Here is a 15,381-nt window from a genome sequence, read left to right as displayed (position 1 = left end):
AATGAAGTAGTTTAAAAGTAAATAACCAAAGACATCCATCCAGTTCTTACAGCCTGTGAATTAATGCCTAAATTTGGTCTTTAAATTGTCACATAATGGGGCACCTGGGTGACTCAGTTGGTTAAGTGTCTGACTTCGGCTCAAGTCATGATCTCATGGTTCCTGAGTTCAAGCCCTGCATCAGGCTTTCTGCTGTCAACGAAGAGCCTTCAGATCCTCTATTCCAGTCTCTCTCTGCTCCTCTCTTATCTCTCTTTCTCTCTCTCTCAAAAATGAACATTTTAAAAACAAGTGTTGGGGCGCCTAGGTGGCTCAGTCGGTTAAGCGTCCGACTTCAGCTCAGGTCATGATCTCACGGTTCATGGGTTGGAGCCCCGCGTCGGGCTCTGTGCTGACAGCTCAGAGCCTGGAGCCTGCTTCAGAGTCAGTGTCTCCTCTCTCTCTGACCCTCCCCTGCTCATGTTCTCTCTCTCTCTCTCTCTCTCTCTCTCAGAAATAAATTTAAAAAATTTTTTTTAAATTTAAAATGTTAATTGTTGTGTAAGGACTCTTAGGGGTCTTGAGGTAAGAACTATTTTCATAATACTATCGTTATTTGCCTTTTTCATTGTTTCAAAAACAATGGTGGGTTAAACTGCTGGCACTTTCTGCATGATGACACCAAAGGATACTGGTTACTAGAGTTCTTGCATTCTTCACTGTCACACATCCAGAACAAAAAAAAATCTTTTCTCACCTCAGAATGTCCTCAATAAGGAGGAAAAATTATTAATTTTATTCAATCTCAACTCTGGAGTACAATCTCTTTAAAATTATGTGTGACAAAATGAAGCACTTCTGCTGCATACCAAAATATAAAAATGTGTGATTGATTCCATAAGTCATGCGCCAAACTAGTCACTTTTTTAATAGAACAGCATTTTTACAAGGAACAACTGTCAGTTCCTAAGGAAAAATGCATTCCCATTTCCAAATTCACCTATACATAATTTTATAACATTACTGTTTCATAAAGTACATCTTGCCACTCTCCATGGGAAATCACACCTTACTCCCTTTTAAAACAATACTAGTATTTCAGTGGACTTTAGCCAGAGTTTGTAGGAAAGGCCTATTTGGTAGGTAGATGAGGGAAGATACGGCAAAAGGCAGATCAACCTCAGCCTAAGAAACTATTTTGCCCTATTACGGTGACAGGCTAACTAGCATTAACATTTATTATAGGATAAATTTTTAGTATGTTTAAGAATTTAAGTTTAAAGTGTTGGGTTGTTGTTTTTTTTGAGATAATTTATCTTGAGAAGAGAGAAAGAGAGACAAAGAACCCACAGAGCCCAACGTGGGACTCGAACCTAAAAACCATGAGCTCATGACCTGAGCTGAGATGAAGATTCAGACACTTAACCAACTGAGCCACCCAGGTGCCCCAGTTTTCTTTTAATTCAAACAAAATGAGGCTTAATGGTTTATTTGGTTATTTAAAAGGAGACTGCTCTACACCATGGTATTATTTGTAACCAGTTACAAAAGGGACTTAAAGTGCTCGTAAAGGCTAAGAATCAAACACTGAGAATTATACTTGTAAAAATGTACTAAAAATAGATAATGAATTGGTCATTTATTAGCCTAAAAGATGATATGTGGACATGGTGCTGATGAAGATTTGAAAAAACCCCCAAGGACAAATCCAGAAAACTAAATTGTTCAGGGCAAAAAAGTAATTCCAAAAAGACACTTAATTGTACTGGAAGTCCAAGCCGTGTGTCACCTCATGAGAAAATACATAGAGCAAAACGATGAGAGTGTTACCATTAGTCCATACATAAGAAAAAGAATGATCTGGTGGATGCAAATATATCAGTCTCTAGTGTTTTGAGTAGAGTGTTGTGAAATAGAAAGACTTCGTCATCAATCTTTTCCATATTTGATAAAATGTCCCTTTGTTCTTACCCTATTCTCACAAGCAATGTTTTGACCTGGTTTCCCAAGTTAGTTGATATTAAGAATGAGAAGCCCAATGGCAGGGATTAATATTTTATTCACTATAAACATAAAATGAGGAGTCATAGCTTTCTAACAGATGGCATGTTAGTCCCTAAGAGCTCCATCAAATTTGGGCAAACTAGATAAAATTAAGTTTCTGACTTTGCAAAGCTGCAATTTTTATAGAACCAGATCATTTCTTGATGAGCAAGTATACTCTATTATTGAACTAAATATATTTTCTTTAAAAAACTTTACTTTCTTTATGAAGTTATATTATGACTCACTAAATATACCATAAATATAGCCCGTAATAATAATAATAACAGTAATATTTAAAGTAATAGCTAACAGAGGCTCCTGGGTGGCTCAGTCGGTTATGTGTGTGACTTTGGCTGAGGTCATGATCTCGCTGTTTGTGTTCAAGCCACACACAGAGCTCTGTGCTGACAGCTCAGGGCCTGGAGCCTGCTTTGGATTCTGTCTTGCTCTCTCTCTGCTCCTCCCCAACTTGGACTCTGTCTCTGTCTCTCTTTCAAAAATAAATATACATTAAAAATTCTTTTAATAAAGTAATAGCTAACATTTATATAAGGTTTATTATATACCAGGCACTGCCATTTTACATATTTTAACTTATTTAAATTGTCATAACAACCTACAAACAGGTATTATTGTAAACTCTACTTTATAGATGAATAAACTGAGGCAGAGGACAATTAAGTACCTGCTCCATTAACATACATGGTAAATGGTGAGGCTGAGATTTAATCCAGTATTTCTGGCTCCAGAATTGGCATTCTTAATCTCTTCTCTAGCCTTCTGTTATCAATTTTCTGAATTTTAAGCATCTTACTTTTCAGAACATTTTTGAAATCCCGCATCTAGCACAGCAAAAAATATTTCCCAAATCCCCATGATGAAGCTGTTAAGTTGGAAATGTTTACCCATTCATTTAACTATAACTTCTATCAGCTTTAATACGCACAAACATCAAATCATGCAACTGTCAGAAGTTAACATAAAATTAATCAGAAAAATATACAAATCATTATTTTAAAATGTATATATGTTCACTTTCAAAGTATATCAACTTGAGTTGTTAAGTATACATATAAAATTAGTCATGACTTTAGATTAAAAAAACTGGATACTACTCTAACAGCAAGGATTTTATAGTTTTTAAAGAAAAAAATATTAATTTGAGCCTTTCTAACTACTAAATTTAAGTCCTAAACTGACTACTTGAGCCTTAAACCGACTCAAATCACTTACATGTTAACTTCAAATTTCTGGCTCTCTAGTTATAAATATCATAACTTGTTTTATGGATTAGTCATTCTATAAACTAGACTGTAATTAACCACATGTTATATAAAATAGCTTTTTATTTATGCTTTCTTTCCAATTATTCCTCAGATTTAATGAAGTCAACACATACCATTGGACTGCGACATTCCAAAATTTTCATTTTCCCTTTTTACCTTGATATTATATTAAAAGAAAAAGCACCTCTCCAGAGGCAATCTTTTTTTTTTTTAAGTTTATTTCTTTATTCTGAGAGAGAGAGAGACAGCAGGGAATGGGCATAGAGAGGAGAGAGAGAGTCCCAAGCAGTTCCCATGCTGTCAGTGCAGAGCCGGACACAGGGCTCGATCTCGTGAACCATGAGATCATGACCTGAGTCGAGATCAAGAGTCGAATGCTCAACCGACTGAGCCACCCAGGCGCCCAAAGGCAATCTTTTGTTACACTAGCAATGTTCTTGTTTTTTTTGTGGGTTTGTTTTAACTTTACTTATTTTCTTTTAGTTACCTCTACATCCAACATGGGGCTTGAACTTACAACCCTGAGCTCAAGAGTCACATGATCTTCTGACTGAACCAGTGGGCATCCCAGCAATGTTTTTGTATTTTCTCCAGGTACCACTTACAGGAATGTGTTCAACTTATGAAAATTCATCAAGCTATATACACTTCACTATATGTATATTATATACATCAATAAAAAGCTGGGGTTTTTTTCTTAGTTTATGGTCAAGTTGGTTCCCATATAACACCCAGTGCTCATCCCAAGTGCCCTTTCCCCATGCCCATCACTCCCCTTCCCCTCTCCCCCACCTCCATCAGCCATCAGTTTGTTCCTAGCATTCAAGAGTCTCTCATGGTTTGCCTCCCCACTTCTCCCCAACTATTTTTCCCCTTCTCCCTCATGGTCCTCCATTAAGTTCCTCCTAATCCTCCTATATGTGCAAACATATGGTATCTGTCCTTCTCTGCCTGACTTATTTCGCTCAGCATAACACCCTCAAGTTCCATCCATATTGCTACACATGGCCAGATGTCATTCTTTCTCATTGCCAGGTAGTATTCCATTGTATAGATAAACCACATCTTCTTGATCCATTCGTCAACTGATGGACACTTAGGCTCTTTCTATGATTTGGCTATTGTTGAAAGTGCTGCTATCAACACTGGGGTACATGTGCCGCTATGCATCAGCACTCCTGTATCCCTTGCGTGAATTCCTAGCAGTGCTATTGCTGGGTCATAGGGGAGTTCTATTGTTAATTTTCTGAGGAACCATCACACTGTTTTCCAGAGGGGCTGCACCAGTTTACATTCCCACGAACAGTGTAAGAGGGTGCCCATTTCTCCACATCCTTACCAGCATCTATAATCTCCTGATTTGCTCATTTTAGCCACTCTGACCAGCATGAGGTGGTATCTCAGTGTGGTTTTGATCTTCATTTCCCTGATGATGAGAGATGCTGAGCATCGTTTCATGTGTCTGTTGGCCATTTGGATGTCCTCTTTGGAGAAGTGTCTGTTCATGTCTTCTGCCCATTTCTTCACTGGATTATTTGTTTTTCGGGTGTGGAGTTTGGTGAGTACCTTATAGATTTTGAATACTAGCCCATCATCTGATATGTTATTTGCAACTATCTCTTCCCATTCTGTCAGTTGCCTATTAGTTTTTTTTTTTTTTTTTTTTTACAAATAGTTTATTGTCAAATTAGTTTCTACATAACACTCAGTGCTCATCCCCAAAGTGCCCTCCTCCATGCCCATCCCCCCTCCCCCCCACATCCATCAGTCCTCAGTTTTTGTCAGCATTCAAGAGTCTCTCATGGTTTGCCTCTCTCCCTTTCCCCCACCATTTCCATCCTTCTTCTCCCCCTTGTTCCTCCGTCAAGTTCCTCCTAATCCTCCTATACGTGCAAACATATGATATTTGTCCTTCTCTGCCTGACTTATTTCGCTCAGCATAACACCCTCAAGGTCCATCCATGTTGCTACACATAGTTGCCTATTAGTTTTATTGATTGTTTCCTTTGCCGTGCAGAAGCTTTTTATCTTGATGAGGTCCCAATAGTTCATTTTTGCTCTTCATTCCTTCCCTAAAAAGCTGTTTTCTAATGGGCGTCTGGCTGGCTCAGTTGGAAGAGCATGCTTGATCTTGGAGTAGTGGGTTCGAGCCCCATGTTAGGTGTGGAGATTACTTAAATAAATAAATAGACTTTTTTTAAAAAGCTGTTTTTTAAGTCTGTGCTTAACTTCCTTCATCAAAAATCATTACATGTCAACCTTACTGGAAGTTGTCATTTTTAAAAAAAAATTTTTATCAAACGATGCTCTATATCAATGAGTGATATTCAATTTGTATTTTCAGCATATGGAAAAAAAGAGCCATCTAAGATATTCTACAGAACCAAGAAGAGCTATTTGATTCTTTCACAAACCCCAGAGATTTAAAGATCTCAAAAGGAAAGAAAATATTTTTTCAGCTTTTATGGTGTCATGTTATTCTCACAACTTTGTCAAGTTTATACTATTACACACTTGTGGGAGACTATGTTTTCCGAAGATAGCCACAACAATACATATCCCTTCCCAAAGGCTTTTCTTATGTGACTTTGATGCTCCTCCATTAAAAGATTAGTCTGTGTTCTGTCTTTCTCTTTCTCTCAAAAATAAATAAACATTAAAATAAAAATTTAAAGGGCACCGGGGTGACTCAGTTGGTTGAGGGTGCAACTTCAGCTCAGGTCATGATCTCGCAGTCTGTGAATCTGAGTCTCAAACTAGGCTCTATGCTGACAGCTAAGAGACTGAAACATGTTTCAGATTCTGTGTCTCCCTTTCTCTGCCCCTCCCCAGGGCATGCGCACTCTCTCTCTCTCAAAAATAAATAAACATTAAAAAACTTAAAAAGATAAGTCTATGCTTCCTCTCCTATAAATTGTTTGGATCTTTATATCAGCCTTGAGTAAAAAAATGTGACAGAAGATACTGTGTGACTCCCAAGGTTAGGACATAAAAGGAAATACTACTTCCACCTGGCTTTCTCACTCTCTCAGGACACTTCCCCTTGGAACCTGCTGCCACCAGACTGTGAGGAGGTATTCTGCCTACCACCCCAGCTACATCTCAGGTCAACAGGCAGCTTACCCGCCAGACCTGGGTGACTGGGCCCTTTCCAGATGATTCCCATACCCAGCCTTCAAGTCATCCAGCTACGCCAGACAGCATGGGGCAGAGACAAGCCCTCCCTGCTTTGTCCTGTCTGAATTCCTGACCCACAGAAACCATGAGATAATAAATGATTATTGTTGCCTTAAGCTGTTTTTAAAGGTAACTGATTATGCAGCAATAAGATACTAAAACACTTTATAAATAAAGAACACAGGTGCGTAACCATCTACAAAGTGGCAAAGCCAGAATTTGAATCCATGTCAGCCTATAGATAAAGTCTACACTCTTTCTACCATAGGATATTGCCTCCATGTTTGTTCCAAGGTACCCGCATTTTCAAATAAAGCAACAATCTCCACAATGAAAATTCTAAGGGTAACAAACTGCCTCCAATATTAATTATTTCAATTAATACTCAGGACAATAGGTCACTCAGTTAGGAAGCTCATAGTTCTAGCATCATTTTTGACACATCTATACCCTTCAAACCCTAATAACATCATATCTGATAGTACCCATATCCTAGTGATGCTTACAAAATATCTCTACGGGGTGCCAGGGTGGCTCAGTCAGTTAAGTGTCCCACTCTTTTTTTTTTTTTTTTTTTTGAGAGAGAGACAATGAGACCAGGGAGGGGCAGAGAGAGAGAGAGAGAGGAAGACACAGAATCCAAAACAGGGTCCAGGCTCCAAACTGTGAGCATAGAGCCCAATGCAGGGCTCAAACTCATGAACTGTGAGATCATGACCCGAGCTGAAGTCAGATGCTTAACCAACTGAGCCACCTAGGCGCCCCTAAGCATCTCACTCTTGATTTCAGCTCAGGTGATGATTTCACAGTTCGTGAGCTCTACCCCCATATTCAGTTCTGAGCTGACAGTGTGGAGCCGGCTTGGGATTCTGTCTTCCTCTCACTTTGCCCCTCCTATCCTTGCGCTCTCTCCCTTTCTCTCTCTCTCAAAACAAACAAATAAACTGAAAAAAAAAAATCTCTACATCAATGACAATAAACCTGGACAATTATAGAGCACTTTACAAAGCACTTTAACAATCACTAATTTGATCTTCAGAAAACACTTCTATGAGATACAGAAAACACTTCTATGAGATACGTAAGGCATACACCATACAGATGAGGCTCAAAAAAAGTTAAAAATAACTAGCTACTAATTTAGTACCTACTTAATAGTTTAAAACAACATAGTTACATAGAGATTCAATTTAAGATTTTCTGATACTAAGTTCAGTGCTCTTTCAACTCAAAGACAAAATCTGAAAGAACATTTATGGATCATTTCTTGCCTTTTGGCTATGATCAAATGTGAAAGAACATTTATGAAGTGCCTTCTGTGTATATTTCCATACACAACATTGTCTCTACAAGTTTAAGTATCTACTTCATGCAAAGTACCATGGAAGGCACTGTCTAATTTATGCTCTTTACTCTGATTAAAGCTGATCTCTATGAAAAGCCAGTCTTTCCCCACTTGAAACCATTCTCTACACAGTCAATTGACAACTTTCCTTAATCCACCTCCTTAACCTCAGTGTTTAAGAACTGTCAAAGATGACATCTTACCCATAAAAATAGAGGTCAAATTTCCTTATCTGCTTTCAAGATCTTCTGTAATCTGATCCTAGCTTATTTTATTAAATTAACTTCCGTGCACTTGCTCAGAAAAACCAAATAACTCTCTTCCTTCTTCCCCAAATTCTTTTACTTTACACTTTCTTGCTCTCCTTTTGTTCATACAGTCATCCAAATCTGGAAGTGATTCATCTTCAACCCTTGAAAGAGAGTCCCTTCCTTCCAAGACCTAACAATCTACCAATGAGCTACAAGTAACAATCTAAAACAATGTATAATAATTCAGTTGGGTAGTACAGATTATAGTTTACAGAGATTTAGAGTGGAGAAATCACTGAAGGATGCAGGCATGCCTGCAGGAATGCCTTCAGGAAGAAGTAGCACTTGAAATGGGCTCTGACAGGATTCAAAGTGGCAGAAGTAAAAGCAACCCAAGCTAAAGAACAACCTAAAGGCCTTCTCTTCTACCCCACTTCTTCCTATTTACATCTCACTAATCCCTTAGCCAATACCATCCGCTTCAAGAAGGCTTCCTCAGTTACTCCACCATCCGACCTGAAGTTCTCTTCTCTGAGCTTCTGGTACAACTGCTATCTGCAACACTCTCTCTGGCACATACTCATTCCACATTATAGACCTTTCCTCTTTCACTTGACAGCTATATGTCTCTACATAGTAATTAAGCATGTATTATCTGCTAAGTTGAACTCAACTCAGCAGCCATTGTTACTTTCAGTCACTTAAAAATCCAGGGGCACCTGAATGGCTCAGTCAGTTAAGCATCTGACTTCGGCTCAAGTCATGATCTCACAGTTCGTGGGTTCGAGCCCCACATCGGGCTCTGTGCTGACAGCTAGCTCAGAGCCTGGAGTCTGTTTCAGATTCTGTGTCTCCCTCTCTCTCTGACTCTCCCCTACTCACGCTGTCTCTCTCTCTCTCAGAAATAAATAAAAACATTAAAAAAATAAAATAAAACTCCAGTGAACAGGGGTAGCCAGATGGCTCAGTTGGCTAAGCATCCAATTTCAGCTCAGGTCATGATCTTGCCACCTGTCAGGCTCTGTGATGATGCCTCAGAGCCAGGAGCTTGCTTCAAATTCTGTGTCTCCTCTTTCTCTACCCCTCCCCTCACTCATGCTCTGTGTGTGTCTCTTTCTCAAGAATAAACATTTAAAAAAACTGTTTACATAAATAAATAAAAAATAAAAATCCACTGAACAGAACACTGTTTCTTAACTTACCGGGCATCTCCTTTGGAAAGATTAGTATTTATAGGACTAAGAATAACCTTGTTTGCATCTACATCCACCACACATTTGGTATGCAAGTCAATTTCTGCAGATGAAAAAAGAAAAAAAAACAGAGAAAATAGTCATTTTTAAAGTAACTTGTTTCAGAAAAATCATTTTACAAAAATCCAACACGCTTTCATGATAAAAACACTCAACAAACTAGGAATAGAAAGGAACCTCTCAACCTGATAAAGTCCATCTACAAATGCCTGCAGTTAATACCATGTTTAATGGTGAAAGACTAACATCAGGAATATGAATAGGATATTCTACGACTGCAACTTCACTTTAACATTGTTCTAGAAGTTCTGGTCAGACCAGTTAGGCAAGATAAACAAACAAAAAGGATCCAGATTGGAAAGAAAGAAGTAGAGCTATCTCTACTTGCGACAGTCTTGTAGATAGAAAATCCTAAGGAATAAGGACTGCCTGGGTAGCTCAGTCACTTGAGCATCAGACTCTTGATTTTGGCTCAGGTCATGATCCCAGGGTCCTGGGGTGGAGCCCTGTGTTGGGCTCTGTGCTGAGCACAGAGCCTGCTTAAGATTCTCTCTTTCTCTCTCTCTTTCTATCTCTCCCTTTGCTCCTCTCCCTGACTCATACTCTCTAAAGAAATTAATTAAAAGAAAATCCTAAGGAACCCATTTAAAAACTATTAGAATAAACAAGTTTTGCAAAGTTTGTAGGCTACAAGATCAATACTATAAACAAAAAGCTGTTGTGTTTCTATACACCATCAATAGAAAACCCAGAAACAAATTGAGAAAACAATTTCATTTATAATAGCATCAAAAAAACTTAAATCCTTAAGAATGTATTTAAAAGAAGAGCAAGACTGGGACACGTGGGTGGCTCAGTTGGTTGAGCATCCAACTCTTGGTTTCAGCTTAGGTTATGATCCCAGGGTCATGGGATCAAGCACCACGTAGGGTTCTGTGCTGAGTGTGGAGCCTGCTTAGGATTCTCTCTCCCTCCCTCCCTCCCTCCCTCCCTCTCCGCCCCCCCCCCCGCACCTCTCTCCCACTTGCGCTCTTTCTAAAAAAAAAAAAACTGCAAGACTTATACAGTGAAAATGCCAAAACATTGAACACTGTTGAAATTCAAGACTTAAATATATAGAAAGTTATTTTATATTCATGAATTGAAAGGTCTACAAGATTCAAGATATTCCCTACCAAAATCCCAGGTAGCTTGCTGGCTTTTTTTTTTTTTTTTTTTTTATAAAAATTACCAAGGTAATCCTAAACCTGTATAGAAATGCATAAGAACAGTAATAGCCAAATAATTTTGAAAAAGCCAAAGCAGAAAGACTACATTCACCAATGTCAAACTTAACTACAAAGCTACAGTAATCAAGGCAGTGTGGTACTACTATAAGGACAGAAGGACAGACATGTAGATTAATGGAACAGACAATCCTGAAATAGACTATCACATTTATGGCCAACCAATTGTGACAAGACAATCCAGTGGGGAAACTACAGTCTTTCCAGAAAATGGTGGTGGAACAACTGGATATCTACACACAAAAAGAATGAACACCATACACAAAAACTAATCCCAATAGATCATAGATATAAATGTTTAAGAGCTAAAACTATAAAACTCATAAGAAAAGGAAACATAAGAGTAAATGCATATGATGTTGGGTTAGCTAATAGTTTCTTAGACACCAAAAGCACAAACACAAAAGAAGAAAATAAACTGGACAGCATCAAAACGAAAAACTTTTGTACCTCAATGCACGCCATCAAAAGAGTAAAAAGACAATCCACAGAATTGAACAAGTATTTGTAAATTATATATCTAATAAGGGGGTTGCATCAGAAAATATAATGATCTCTTATGACTCAATAATAAAAAGACAAATAATCCAATTTTAATGGACAATGATCTGAACAGACATCTCTCAAAAAAAGATACAAAAATGGCCAATAAACAGAAGAAAAGATGCTCAGTGGCATTACACATTGGGAAATGCAAATCAAAAGTAAAATGAGATACCATTTCATACCCACTAGCATAACTACAGTCAAAAAGATAGATAATAACAAATGTTAATGAGGATGTGGAGAAATTGGAACCTTCATACATTACTGATGCAAATATAAAATGGTGCAGTTACTTTGGAAAACAGTCTGGCAGTTCCTCGAAAGGCAGTTCCTCAGTTAAACAGAGAACTGGCATACGACCCAGTAATCCCACACCTACATGTATATATATACATATATACACATATGTACATATACAAGAGAAAGGATAATCTAGGTCCACGTAGAAGCTTGTGCATAAATGCTCATAACCCTAGTATTTGGCTATTCATAACAGCCAAAAAGTAAAATAATCCAAATGTCCATCAACCAATAAATGGGTAAATTTAGTATATCCATAAAATGGAACATTATTTGGCAATTATAAGGAATATGGTACTGGTACATACTACATGACATGAACAAAGTTTGTGCAAACTGAAAGAAGTTACAAAATACCACGTTATATGATTCTACTCATTTGAAATGTCCAGAGTAGGCAAACAGGAACAGAAAATAGACTAATTATTGCCTATGGCTGGGGAGTGACTGCTAATGGGTATGGTGGGTTTTTTTTTTTTTAATTGAGGTATAACTGACATATAACAGTATATTAGTTTCAGGTGTAAAACATGTATATTTATATATTTTTTATAATATTTATAAATATTTATGTATATTGCAAAATGCTTACCACATAAGTCTAATTAACACCTGTCACCATACTCAATTACAAAAAAATTTTTCTCATTATGAGAACTTTTAAGATCTACTCTCATAGCAACTTTCAAATATGCAATACAGTATCACTAACTGTAGTCACCATACTGTTACATGAGTATAGTTTTCTTTTGGGGATATGAAGATGTACTACAATTGATTATGCTGATAACTGCACATGATAAAAACCACTGAATTGGTTAAATTGTATGACATGTGAATTACATCTCAATAAAACTATATTTTTAGTCTAGGCCACGGCATGTTTATGTTCTCATACTTTATATTCTGCTATTTTTCTCACCCAAAGTATGAAACTGTTTGCCTTATTGCCATTATCAAAAGATAAACCCCAAGGAAAGGAGCTGCACTGCATTGGAGCTATTCTGTATTTCCCAAAGAACCTTGGCCAAATGTCAATGTCATCTCATTATAACTTAAGAGTATCTCCACTGCCAGGAAAAGTCATTTATTTTTTTCATTTTAACTTACATAACTGAGACAAATTAAAAAAAAAAAAAAGCAAAACAAAAATTTCCCTCCCTGTACCTGCCACAATTTTACTTATATTGTTTATTCTACATTTGTTCTCAAAGATGTATTCTAGAAGCATAAAAAATTTAGCAGTCCTTCTTTTAGCCAATGCATTTTTTAGGCAAAGAAAAGTGAAAGGAAAACTACAAAGCTAGGTGTGCAAGACTAATCCCAAAACTGCAAATGTTCTACTGTGGTCAACTGGCACTAAAGTCTATAAGCCCAGAGCTCAAGAAAGTTTGTAATTATCATACTTTGTTAATACAACTCCTTAGTGGTATCTGACCACATTGTATTGGCTGCCCCTTACAGTCAAATCTATATTATACACTGCATTGATCCTCTGGAAACTGTGCTGTGACTCAGAATCTACTGTCTCACCACCCACCACAAAGTTAGTTATTAGTGTTTGCAACAGTGTTTGGTCTGAGCAAAGGAACTGCGTGTATAGTTCTGCATGCAAACGTACACATTAAAATGCATGCCTGAAAGACTGTAAATCTAGTATTTTCTCACTAAGTGCTCTGCCTGCCTTCCTTTCAAATGACCTTGAATTGAGAAGGGATCCAAACATTTTACTTCAACATTTGTATGCTTTTTCCTTATCCTCTTCACAGCTCCTCCCTTTTTTGCCTCATGACTTCAGTAGATACAACTAATAACTTGGAAGTTAGTTATTAGTTATTGGCATCATGAAGGAAGCAATGCCTGGAAAATCCTATAGAATACACAGAATCACCTAATAGCTGATATCCAAACTAAATTCATTTTGTCCTGAAGACTGCAACACTTACAAATGTCCCTACATCAAACACCCATGAAAGGTGGCCTTTAGGGGCACCTGGGTGGCTCAGTCAGTTGGGCGTCCGACTTCAGCTCAGGTCATGGTCTCCCGATTCGTGGGTTCGAGCCCCGCGCCAGGCTCTGTGCGGACAGCTAGCTCAGAGCCTGGAGTCTGCTTCGGATTCTGTGTCTCCCTCTCTCTCTGACCCTCCCCTGCTCACACTGTTTGTCGGTCTGTCTGTCTGTCTGTCTCTCTCTCTCTCTCAGAAATAAATAAAAACACTTTTTAAAAAAGGTGGCCTTTAAAGTAATAGACATCTTTACTTCATTAGCCCAGGTTTTTTTTTTAACATTTATTTATTTTTGAGAGACAGAGAGAGACAGAGTGCAAACGGGAGGGGCAGAGAGAGAGAGGGAGACACAGAATCTAAAGCAGACTCTAGGCTCTGAGCTATCAACACAGAGCCCAACATAGGGCTTAAACCCACAAACCACAAGATCATGACCTGAGCTGAAGTCAGAAGTTCAACTGACTGAGCCACTCGGGTGCCCCTCCATTAGCTCAGTTTTTAATTAAACAAAATTCCCACTCCAATTCTGTTGATTGATGAATAGATATTAAGACAAGGCTTTTCACAAGACTGTTTAGAATATGGGTAGAACATCTAGGACACACACCCAAGCAAATAAAGGCTGTGGGATTGGAAGAGAGTTTAAGAATCAGATACATGAAAAACATTTAATATAAAATGCTATAGCCAGAGTACCATCAAATGCTACTGGTTGGTTGAATTCAATTATATTGCAACAAGATTCTAAAGATGACTCCTTCTGCATTTAAGACTTCTTGATCTATATTGCTTAGAAGGTAAGCAGTAGTTAAATAACAGTAACAAGTTTGGGCTCTAAATTTAATGTGAATTTTTAGTTTAAAAAAATTTAAAAACACCTACCAAAAATTTAAAAGATAAACAGTTTCCTCTTAGTTTGGAACATTACTTAGATTAAAAAAATAAGAACCCAGCTTCTATAAGCTGCCTTTGCAGAAACTGCATTAAAGTATACCCATGTTCACAGCAGTATTCACAGTACCCAAAAGGTAGAAATAATCCAAGTGTTCAACAATGAATGAATGAATGAAAAGCAAAATGTGGTATAATTCAATGGAATATTATTCAACCTTAAAAAGGAATGAAATTCTGCTAAAACATGTATGAACCATGAAGACAGTATGCCAAATGAGATAAACTGGTTGTAATAGGTCAAATACTACATAATTCCACTTACAAGAGGTACCTAGAGTAATCAAAATCATAGAGATAGAATGTAAGATTGCAGCTTCCAGGGGATGGGCTTAAGAGTCAACAGGGGAGTTTCATGGGTACAGAGTTTCAGTTTTATACGATACAAACATTCTAGGGGTGGATAGTGGTGATGGTTGCACAACAACTTAATGCCACTAAACTTATACTTAAAATGGTTTAGATGGTAAATTTTGTTATATATACTTAACACAATAAAAAAAATAACACTAAATACTCACCACTATTATAATAAGTAATACATGGACAACAGTTTATTCCTAGTGAAGTGTATTATAATGAGATTGGGATTTAATTAGTATCATGTCTGAAAACCAATAAAAAACCAGAGTGGTCTTAAAGTTAAGTAATACTATAAATTTATGTCATGACTAATGAAGTTTTATCATACAGAGAGCCATGAATACTTGAATGTATCTACGAGTCCTTAAAAAAAAAAAAAGAAATTTAGTCCAATAACATTAGAGATCCCACATTATTTCCCAAACAGGATCCTTTTCTAGGTCAAGTTCTTCAAGATGAATATATTAAAATATTAACAGCTGACAATTCAGCTTACTCAGCCAGAAAATTAGTCACCCTGTAAAAGTGAACAATCATTTGAAACAAGTCTTTCTTCAATGCATAAATCAACTATGGCTCGATCCTCAATGAC

The 15,381-nt window shown here is 37.4% G+C and overlaps 1 long non-coding RNA gene across 1 annotated transcript in view; it reads right to left on the bottom strand.

The window, feature by feature from the left end:
- The window catches only part of LOC120220153, a 77,795-nt gene that overhangs the window by 52,412 nt on the left and 10,002 nt on the right, over window positions 1–15,381 (bottom strand). Inside the window, exon 2 of the long non-coding RNA XR_005525481.1 lies at window positions 9,287–9,380. This is a non-coding gene — a long non-coding RNA (uncharacterized LOC120220153). The remainder of the gene's footprint in view (window positions 1–9,286; window positions 9,381–15,381) is intronic.

The sequence above is a fragment of the Hyaena hyaena genome, unplaced genomic scaffold (assembly GCF_003009895.1).
Source record: "Hyaena hyaena isolate Hyena2069 unplaced genomic scaffold, ASM300989v1 scaffold_678, whole genome shotgun sequence".
Classification (NCBI taxonomy): domain Eukaryota; kingdom Metazoa; phylum Chordata; class Mammalia; order Carnivora; family Hyaenidae; genus Hyaena; species Hyaena hyaena.
The sequence above is the reverse complement of the archived record's forward strand: the minus strand, read 5'-3'. Positions and strand labels throughout refer to the sequence as shown.